Genomic DNA, 10,429 nt, shown 5'->3' with positions numbered 1-10,429 from the left:
CAGGCCGAAATAGCACCTAAAAACACACACACACGCACGCACGCACGCACGCACGCACGCACACACACGAACACACACGCACGCACGCACACACACACACACACACACACACACACACACACACACACACACACACACACACACACACACACACACACACACACACACAGCTTTCATGGTGGCTGTAGATAGGCTGTGTTTCAGGTGTCAGGGGAACCTCTTTCTATTCCCAAACATGAGATCCTTCCTCAGAAGGGTTAACCTGTTTCACAGTAAATTTCACTGATCGTATCAACCTTCTCGAGTAAAAAGACAGGCTGACAGCATGACGCTCAGAGCAGGTTTGACCTACCTGAGTGGGTCCGACTGACATCAGCAGGTTTTTCAGTTGGACATCAGCTGCTGACGAAGAAAGCCCTTCAATTGACATGGCGGACAGGTGAATGTCCGCTGCTTCCTCCCTTTGCTCTCACTCTGTTTGTTTGGCACCAGGCGGCAACGGCCCATCTGGTCCGCTCCGGCACTGCCGCGCCCCTGAACAAAGACCTGCCGCGAGAGCCAGGAGTATGCTGAGCCAACCAATTTAGCTTGCCCTTCTGGTGTCTCGTGATGTTTCAATACATGGGAGATAAGAAACCGGCAACAACAAAAAAATCCACATTCTTGTAGGTCATTTTCAAATGACTTTTTATTGAGACACTCATTGAGAGAGGTGAGATGAACAATTCAAATTGCATTTGCTCCTGTAAGTTTTACAATACATGTTAATGTAGGGGGTTCTGGGGTTCTCACTGTTTGGCATTCCAGCTCCTGTGGTTGTGGTGTTTTCTGCCCTCAGGTGGTCACTGTAGGCAGGTACAGAAAGCGCAGAGATGAGACAACCCAAATAGCACCCCATTCCCTTTATAGTACACTACTTTTAACCAAGACCCATAGGGCTCTGGTCAAAAGTAGTACACTACAGTATATAGGGAATAGAGTGCAATTAAGGACACATCTGTACAAGTAGCCTTATGTGTGATGCCACACATAAATGCAATAGATGCATTGCATTCATGTGCAGTGTCCTATGTAGAGCTACCGTACAACCAGTAATCTGAATATACTGTTGTCCTTGTGACCTTCCTTAGCTGCACGGCCTCTCCTCCTCTCACTGTGAGCCCTCCCACCACAGATCCTTAATGAGAACCCTTGGAGCAGAAACAAATTAGAGAGGACTCCATGTAAAGCATCTACCCACCACACCACGCTGTGCCACACTGTACCACTGAACAGGTTAGTGACTCCATTTGAAAACATCAAGGGAGATATTAAGGTAATGAATTTGAGAAAGAGCAAAGGTGAGACTGGTTACTGGCACTGCAGGGGCAGTAGGCTTACAGTAAACTACAGCAACAGGAATCTTAACAAAAAAGATGGACTATAAAGTAATTGGAATAGATTGATCATTTCCTTTCATAGTAGACTACCCTAGAGGACATTTGTCAGCCTCTATACGGGTTATCATCTTAAATCATACAATGAAAAGGCATAGATGCATATGTTATGTTCAACATTATAGTTCAAACCATCAAGATAAACTGACAATTCCATCTGTTGGAAATACTTCAACATGTCCAGAGACATAACTAAAAGCAGACTGATCAAAATTCCTGTGAAACACCAATATTCAACCGGTTCCCAATCAGCCCAATGAAAACTGGTTTAATCCCCCAGCCTTAGACATCACACCTCTTGATTACACCAATCAAACGCTAAGCAGTATTATCCTGGATGGACAATACTTGACAAATTCCCCGTCCACTTCCACCTACGCTTTGTGCCTTCTGTAAGCTTCATATTATTCCTGATGAAAAATTAATTTCCCTTATCTGCAGCTTTAAGCCTTTCAATCCAAAGCCTCCATAATGGCAGCTGTTTTCTTGAGTATGTACACACACACACACACACACACACACACACACACACACACACACACACACACACACACACACACACACACACAGACAGAGAGAAACACACACATACACACACACACAAAGACAGACAGACATACATACAGACAGACAGACAGACAGGCAGGCAGGCAGGCAGGCAGGCAGAGAGAAACACACACATACACACACACAAAGACAGACAGACAGACACAAAGACAGACAGACAGACAGACAGACAGACAGACAGACAGACAGACAGACAGACAGACAGACAGACAGACAGACAGACAGACAGACAGACAGCAGGCAGGCAGGCAGGCAGGCAGGCAGGCAGAGAGACACACACACACAGAGAGACACACACACAAACACACAGAGACACACAGACACACACGCACATAAAATATTAATTGCACATCTTCAGGGGGTGACATGTATTTCCGTTTACCTGAAGGATATTTGCTCCTCAGGAGAGAGGAGAAGAAGAGAGGAGAGGAGGAGAGAGAGATTACATTGTTAGGCTGCCGAGACTGACAGGAGAACAATGTCCCAAGGTAGCAGCATCTCACAGATCTGCCTTTCAGCAAGCCTACACCATCATGTCAAAAGAAACCCCATTGATTTGGCTGTCTGCAGATATTTCCCTGTGCACAGACATCCACCTCCATCAATCTGAAGACCGACTCTGTGTTATCTTCATTGCCAGTCAAAAGCACGCAGCCCGTCGCTGCCTTTATTCTTCGTTCTATTTGGCAAGAGTGGCGGTTAATTTGAGAATGATTGCATTGAGCCGAGGAATGAATTCAACATGCATATGATAATCAACATATTTTCTCCCACCTATGAGAGAGAATTGTTCCATTCATTAGGAATGGGAAGGGCAGGGCAGGGGCAAAATTCCCAGATTACATACCTAAAATGTTTGCATTAAATGCAATGCCCATCCATTTCCTGTTTCTCCCACTCTGATACACTACCCTAAAGGCATCTATACCTCATTTAATCTATAACTTAGTATATTCTGCATTATAAAAGACTCGAATAGAAGGACCACTTTGAATATTGTTGAAATGCATTAATCAAGATACTCTATGGGTAGGGAGAGGGGCCCCCTCAGCCAGCCTTAGGGTTGGGTTGAGATATAATAACCGTGATGATGCCAGAGGGCATTGTCATGCTGGCCTGGGACATACTGCCGTGCCAGGGCTCTTCTAGGGTGTGCCCACTCCTCCACACTCGGTGGGACTGGCTTTAATGCTAATATAGGTAACACTCCACAATAACTTTTCTTCTAAAACCTTCTCCCTACAAACAGACTGGAAACATACATATATTTATACAGATTACTATGGTCTAGAAGGGTTGCATCAATTTCCAACATCAAAAGGGAGAAAGGTGTATCTGGCAGTGAGACAGATTGATTGGAAGATCCTCCCTTTGACCAGGGCTATTGATCTGTTTCCAACACATTGTCAGACCTAATAATTGTCTCTAATGAAAAGCTCTCATTGAATCCTCTTGACCTTGAGCAATAAGTCTATGTGCTGAGAATACATGTCTCTCTCATTGGCTTGCTTTGTAGGAAGAAGATCTCTTCTTCACACCTTCGAATGAGAGGTACAGGGTCTACCCTGCTATTAGCTGACAAAGATATTTTGAGAAAAACAAATGTTGTTTCTTATGTCTAAATACTTGTTACTTTACACTGTTCTTTGGTAAGAGAATGTGTTGGGAAAAGGGCTATTATGAGTGACCTATCACTGCATTACAATTCACAGTTTCATGCTATACATAAACAAATGTATTCTCACGGAACACGGAGGATGGCATAGATGGTTAGTCTCGCTTGAGGTTGTTAAGAGGACAGGCACTCCTCTTCCTTGACTTTTTGAACCCAATTCCACTCTGGCACTTTGGGCACTGACAGCTAGCGCCTTGGCAGAGGGCTACGGCGTGGGTGGAGGGCTTCTGTCCAGTAATGGGCATTCCCCTGGCAACGACCGTGTTCTGGCCTGGCAACGGGCCTGGCCTGCCAGGCAGGAGGGTAGGAGGGAGTCTGCATAGTGGAGCCTAAGTGTAACTGGCTCTCACCTTCGCCAGAGCCAAGGCAAACTCTTGCTGCTGCTGTTGTTGTTGTGTTGAGCTCAACCCTTCAGGATACAATACGAACACTTGTTCAGAGATAGCAGGGTTTAAAAAGGAGATAGCTAAACTTTCGGTGATGGGCAGGATGAGACACTGTAATATATCTACGGCTCTTTTAAAAAGTTACTACTGTAATACCTTTCTCTCATTAAAATAGCATAGACATTTGTTTCAAGGAAGCACTAGAGGGCAGTATAGCTCTTAGCCAGCTATGAGGCATTTATTATGTTTGTGATACAAAGACACAATTACATTTTAAACATACTGTTTCATTTGATTAGATTGTGGTTTATCTGAACAGAGCAATACACTGAAAACAAGTATAAAGATGTAAACATGGATCATGTTTAGAAAATGGATCACAATATCCTGAAGGTAACAATTTTAAATAGTTTGAAACTCAATTGAGTACCTCAATATGGTATTCCCTATGCCCTACATATCTGTCACACTTGCGCCATTTGTGTCAACTACTCCTACATCAACATGTATTGTAAGCAACATAGAGTACTGATACATGAGAATAACACAGAGTTACTGGTCATTCACTACCTCTGCCTGTGATCCTGTGCTGTGAGAAATAAAGGTAAGGCCTGGCTGGGGGTGCATACTACTGTGTCTAGGTGGAGTCAGTGGCTGGGGTTGGCCACACCAGTCCCACTCAGACTGGGGCTCCATGCAGCAGACAGTGGGCTTGATGTTGATGGGCCTCCTCGGCAGGAAACTGGGGCCTCCCAGTGTCCCTACGGAGCATGGGGGCTGGCCCTGTGGGTAAAACCCTAGTCCCAGGCTGGCTAAAAGCTATATGGGACCATGGCCAGAGAGCGGACATTACTATTCATGAGTGGAGCTGGGGTCTGCTGATCAAACATATGCTGTCCTGGGAACCTTGGCTCTCTGAATGCCGGAAAAGATAAAAAGAGGGGAAGTGAACATGAGGCGCCATATTGATACACTTCCGCTGAGCTAATGTGACATTTCTACTTCTGTTGCACCTTGGGTGCAGGACAACACTCAGCAGGAGATCAATATATGCATGGCTCCACAAAGCCAAACAACACTAGAATACAGTGATCCAGTGACCAGTTGTTTGTGACGGATAAAAAAAATCATATTTAACGGATTGAGGAAAACAACCAGTTTTGTTAAACAACAGGAAAGGCAAAGGTGATCATCTGACATGCTATAAAACACCAAAACGAACTGGCCTTATTCGTCTTAAGGAACCTACAGTCCAGCAGGCAGGTTCGGAATGTGATCTGCGCTGGTGATTGAAGAAAACACCTCCACTGAACAAATCTAAGCTTCCAATGTCAAGCCTCGTCCCCATTAACAGACTCAGTTAATCATCCATACTAAGCACCAGACAGAACCGAGGAGCACCTCACCATTATGGGCTTAATCATCCCCTCTAAAAAGGTCCGCTCCAACCCTCAGTAGGATTTAATTAAAATAACCACAACCATACAGGAAGGAGCTGCTTGTGAAAATATGATAACCGAGCATGCTCTCCTGATGGCTAATCCTCCATTTACAAAAAGATCAATTGTTCAATGGGACTCTATGGAATGAGGTGTGGGATGGGCAGTGGAAACACAAGCAATTTGTATGGAGAGGACGGTTTCTATGTAGCAGTGCTCTCAAATCTCTCGCATCTTGAAATGGGCTTGCATTTGGAGAGAAATTAACAGCAATTGAGCTTGATGCTGTGTGCATAATTCATTTCACAATCTGATCAGACAGCAATAAATGGCTGTCATGCCTTCCTTTCACTACCCAAGAATCAACATACAGTCACTGTACCAGCTTCACTTACATACAGTTGAAGTCGGAAGTTAACATAGACCTTAGTCAAATACATTTAAACTCAGTTATTCACAATTCCTGACATGTAATACTTAGTTAAAATTCCCTGTCAGTTAGGATCACCACTTTATTTTAAGAATGTGAAATGTCAGCATAATAGTAGAGAGAATGACTTATTTCAGTTTTTAATTCTTTCATCACATTCCCAGTGGGTCAGAAGTTTACATACACTCAATTAATATTTGGTAGCATTGCCTTTAAATTGTTTAACTTGGGTCAAACATTTCGGGAAGCCTTCCACAAGCCTCCCACAATAAGTTTGGTGAAATTTGGCCCATTCCTCCTGACAGAGCTGGTGTAACTGAATCAGGTTTGTAGGCCTCCTTGCTCGCACACCCTTTTTCAGTTCTGCCCACACATTTCTATGGGATTGAGGTCAGGGCTTTGTGATGGGCACTCCAATACCTTGACTTTGTTGTCCTTAAGCCATTTTGCCACAACTTTGGAAGTATGCTTGGGGTCATTGTCCATTTGGAAGACCCATTTGCGACCAAGCTTTAACTACCTGACTGATGTCTTGAGATGTTGCTTCAATATATCCACATAATTTTTCTTTACTTTACTGTGGATATAGATACTTTTGTACCTGTTTCCTCCAGCATCTTCACAAGGTCCTTTCCTGTTGTTCTGGGATTGATTTGCACTTTTTGCACCAAACGTACGTTAATCTCTAGGAGACAGAACGCGTCTCCTTCCTGAGCGGTATGACGGCTGCGTGGTCCCATGGTGTTTATACTTGCGTACTATTGTTTGTACAGATGAACGTGGTACCTTCAGGTGTTTGGAAATTTCTCCCGAGGATGAACCAGACTTGTGGAGGTCTACAATTTTTTTTCTGAGGTCTTGGCTGATTTGTTTTTATTTTCCCATGATGTCAAGCAAAGAGACACTGAGTTTGAAGGTAGGCCTTGAAATACATCCACAGGTTTTTACATTTTTTAAAATTTATTTCACCTTTATTTAACCAGGTAGTCCAGTTGAGAACAAGTTCTCATTCTCAACTGCGACCTGGCCAAGATAAAGAAAAGCAGTGCGACAAAAACAACAACACAGAGTTACACATGGGATAAACAAACGTACAGTCACTAACACAATAGAAAAGTCTATACACAGAGTGTGCAAATGAAGTAAGATTAGGGAGGTAAGGCAATAAATAGGCCGTAAATAGGTACACCTGCAATTGACTTAAATTATGTCAATTAGCCTATCAGAAGCTTCTAAAGCCATGACATAATTTTCTGGAATTTTCCTCGCTGTTTAAAGGCACAGTCAACTTAGTGTATGTAAACTTCTGACCTACTGGAATTGTGATACAGTAAAATAATCTGTCTGTAAATAATTGTTGGAAAAATGACTTGTGTCATGCACAAAGTAGATGTCCTAACCGACTTGCCAAAACTATAGCTTGTGAACAAGAAATTAGTGGAGTGATTGAAAAACGAGTTTTAATGACTCCAACCAAAGTGTATGTAAACTTCCGACTTCAACTGTACATATGGGAAATAAAATGCTCAAAGTGAGGGAGCATCCCCTTATCCCTGAGATGTGTGAATGCCTTGGCTTGGCATACATAGCCTGGCTGTGACCCAAACTGGAACCTCATTTTCTCCAGCTACCTTTAGCATTAATAAGCTTGCCCCGCAATGTGTCAATCAGAGCCACCTGATACCAAGAGAGATGCCGCCTAGCCTACTGCACGCTGGAGGGGGCTAGATGCCAGATCTCCACAGCCTGTTTAGACTCTTTATAACGTTGTAATGAATCACTTTACTGAACCAGGGATAGCTCAAGAATGTATATATTTTTAAACTTTGATGACAATTTCACCAATCCAAAGTTTATGTCCACACCACTTTTTAGACATTTATGTTAAAGCTCATAGACAGACAGCCAAAACAGAGTGATACATGAAAACAACACTTTTTTAGAACCTCTTTTTCGTTTCCATCATTGGGGTACAGCTTGATATGCTAAAACCATGACTGCATCCTTCATCCTTCACAGCAAAACTAAGCCCCCACCCTTCGCCCTCTAAATTAAATAAATAATAAAATCCCTGAAACTCATATCAAACATTTCCAGTTGTGCAAGGATGCCTATCAATGTTTACCGATTCTCCAACCGTGTTTAGCCATGGCGGAGCATTAAATAGTACCCCCTCATCCACCGCCCCCACCTCATCACCCTGTGTGTGTGCTGCCCATGTTGTTGTGGAGAAAGAGCGAGCAGCTGCTACTCTCTGGGTGTCTCTGGGGACCCACAGCAGGCTCGTGTTTGGTTTGTGAGCACATCAAGGGCACACCAATGAGAGGAAGGAGACCATTCGATACAACGACAATGAACAGAACTCTTTCTCTCTGGAAAGCATAGGGGCTGTAGTAGCTATAGGCCTACATAGACATCTTCCATTTCACCTGAGAGGCAGCGAGGTAAGCCCAGGATGTACAGTCCTCTGAGGCAGAGGTTAACATTAAAATATTGATTGTATAAATGTGTTTTTTGTGAATGTAACACTGTTTAGTAACAGAGCAGTGTCAACTAGGTCCTGGGGAGAAAGCACTTTGTTTTGTACACTTAATTCTATTCATTCAATATCTCAACATTATAATCCAATATTGTCCCATTCCATCCTTCCCTTTCCGTCCATTTTTAGGTGTTTCATATTCTTTGTTCACATTTCAACTTTATCCCACGCAACCTCTTCCCAAAACACATTTCACATAGTTTATGCCTGTGTGCTGTGTTGTGTGGTGAAATAACAGCACAACCGTTATTCCTCATCGTTACGACCACACTCAGATCATACATATTTAGTTGAGGAGCACATAGGACATCAAATCTGTGAAATACCCCGGGGCAGGTAGGAGGAGAACACAACCCCATGCTTAAATTGAGCCTGTCGAGGGGTGAGGGAGCGGGGGCACATTTTGGCCTGACGTGCGGAACAAGCCCCTCGGCTGTCTGTGTATATTAAATCTGTGATTGGAGACGAGGCCTGAACTGAAACCAGGAGCAGGACAATACTCAGGAGGAACGCCGGATAATAATGACTCATCAGTGGACCATCCGTGTAGAACACAACCTAGACGGAGGGACAGATATTACACATCCAACTATTTCGAATGCGCGACTAGCTAAATACATCGGCAAAGCTTCATTTAGGAAACAAAACACAAGGATGAATGGACCAGCATATTCATCGTTTGTGAAACGGTATACTATACTGTATGTTTGTATTGTGCTTGTTTTTGGCCAACACTAGAATGAACATGTAACTGTCTGTGGAAGTTATACGTTGTACAGCAGTGGTGTAAAGATCAATTACTGTAGGCCTACAGTTGAATCCCTTGTGACATCCTTTTAGTGAACATCAGCTGGAGCACTGAAAAAAGCCAACAGCCCTGACATGCTCCATATACTGTACATGAATACTTCACATACAAGTACCCGTCAACAGACTGAGAAATTCCACAGTAGATGAGGAGTGTACAGTATTATTCAACAGTGAATAAAGATGTTGACTGTTCATCCATGCTGTTACTCCTCCAGTTGACTCTGCTTTCGCAAGACTACCTCCCTTACACACCACCTGAAAACTCAGAGTATGACTAAAGGGACTATGAAATGGACAGTTATGGTAGACAACTGTATTATTCATTTAAATGCTTTTAGATTCTTAGCTCTAACAAATATTTAATTAAAATCCTAAAAACAAGGAACAATATGCTGAATCTCCGGGAAAGCACACATTTAATTGAATGTCATGTGCTCACACAATGGATGACTGCCAAGTCATCTAACATAATCCATGTATCAACATGGATAAGAGAAGCAAATTACTTGGTTTTAATTGTCATTTTCTAAAGCAAACTCATACTACACCCACAAGGACATGTCAAAAGAAGGGTAGAAGCTACCTGAAAATCATAAACAGCTTCAGTGAAGATGGCAAACATAGCCACTACATAAACATGGTGAGGCTGGTGAGGCTGAGATACAAATGTAAGGGCATCCATAGGGGTTCCATAGGGGTTCCTGCAGCTTCACACACCAATAGACTAAAATAGTGTAGGAAAAACATGATGGAGAAAGAGAAGTGCTTATATATTTCAGAAATCAGCTTCTGATGAGAAGATATTTCCTAGAAGTATTAGTAATACTATTGAAATCCAGGGATGTACATAACCTACAACAAAAAAGCTGTTATTAAAAGCCAAATAAAAAATACAATGATCTAAAGAAAAAATGTAATTATTTTTTGTTATCTAATGTTTTTTTCTAAAACATTCTGGTGGTTCTTCAGACAAGTGGACCGTCCAATACTCACGGTTCACTTGCCTGTCATGTCACATATTGATTTGTAGAGCTCCTGTATACTGCCTCTGTCTGGTTTTAACTTGAATTATAGTTGACGTTCTACTCTTCGAACCCTCCAAATGGCGCACTAAATTATTCCAACTTGGAAAATTGTTTGAGGTGCA

The sequence above is a fragment of the Oncorhynchus nerka genome, linkage group LG9b (assembly GCF_034236695.1).
Source record: "Oncorhynchus nerka isolate Pitt River linkage group LG9b, Oner_Uvic_2.0, whole genome shotgun sequence".
NCBI lineage: Eukaryota > Metazoa > Chordata > Actinopteri > Salmoniformes > Salmonidae > Oncorhynchus > Oncorhynchus nerka.
This window is presented reverse-complemented; position numbering follows the sequence as displayed.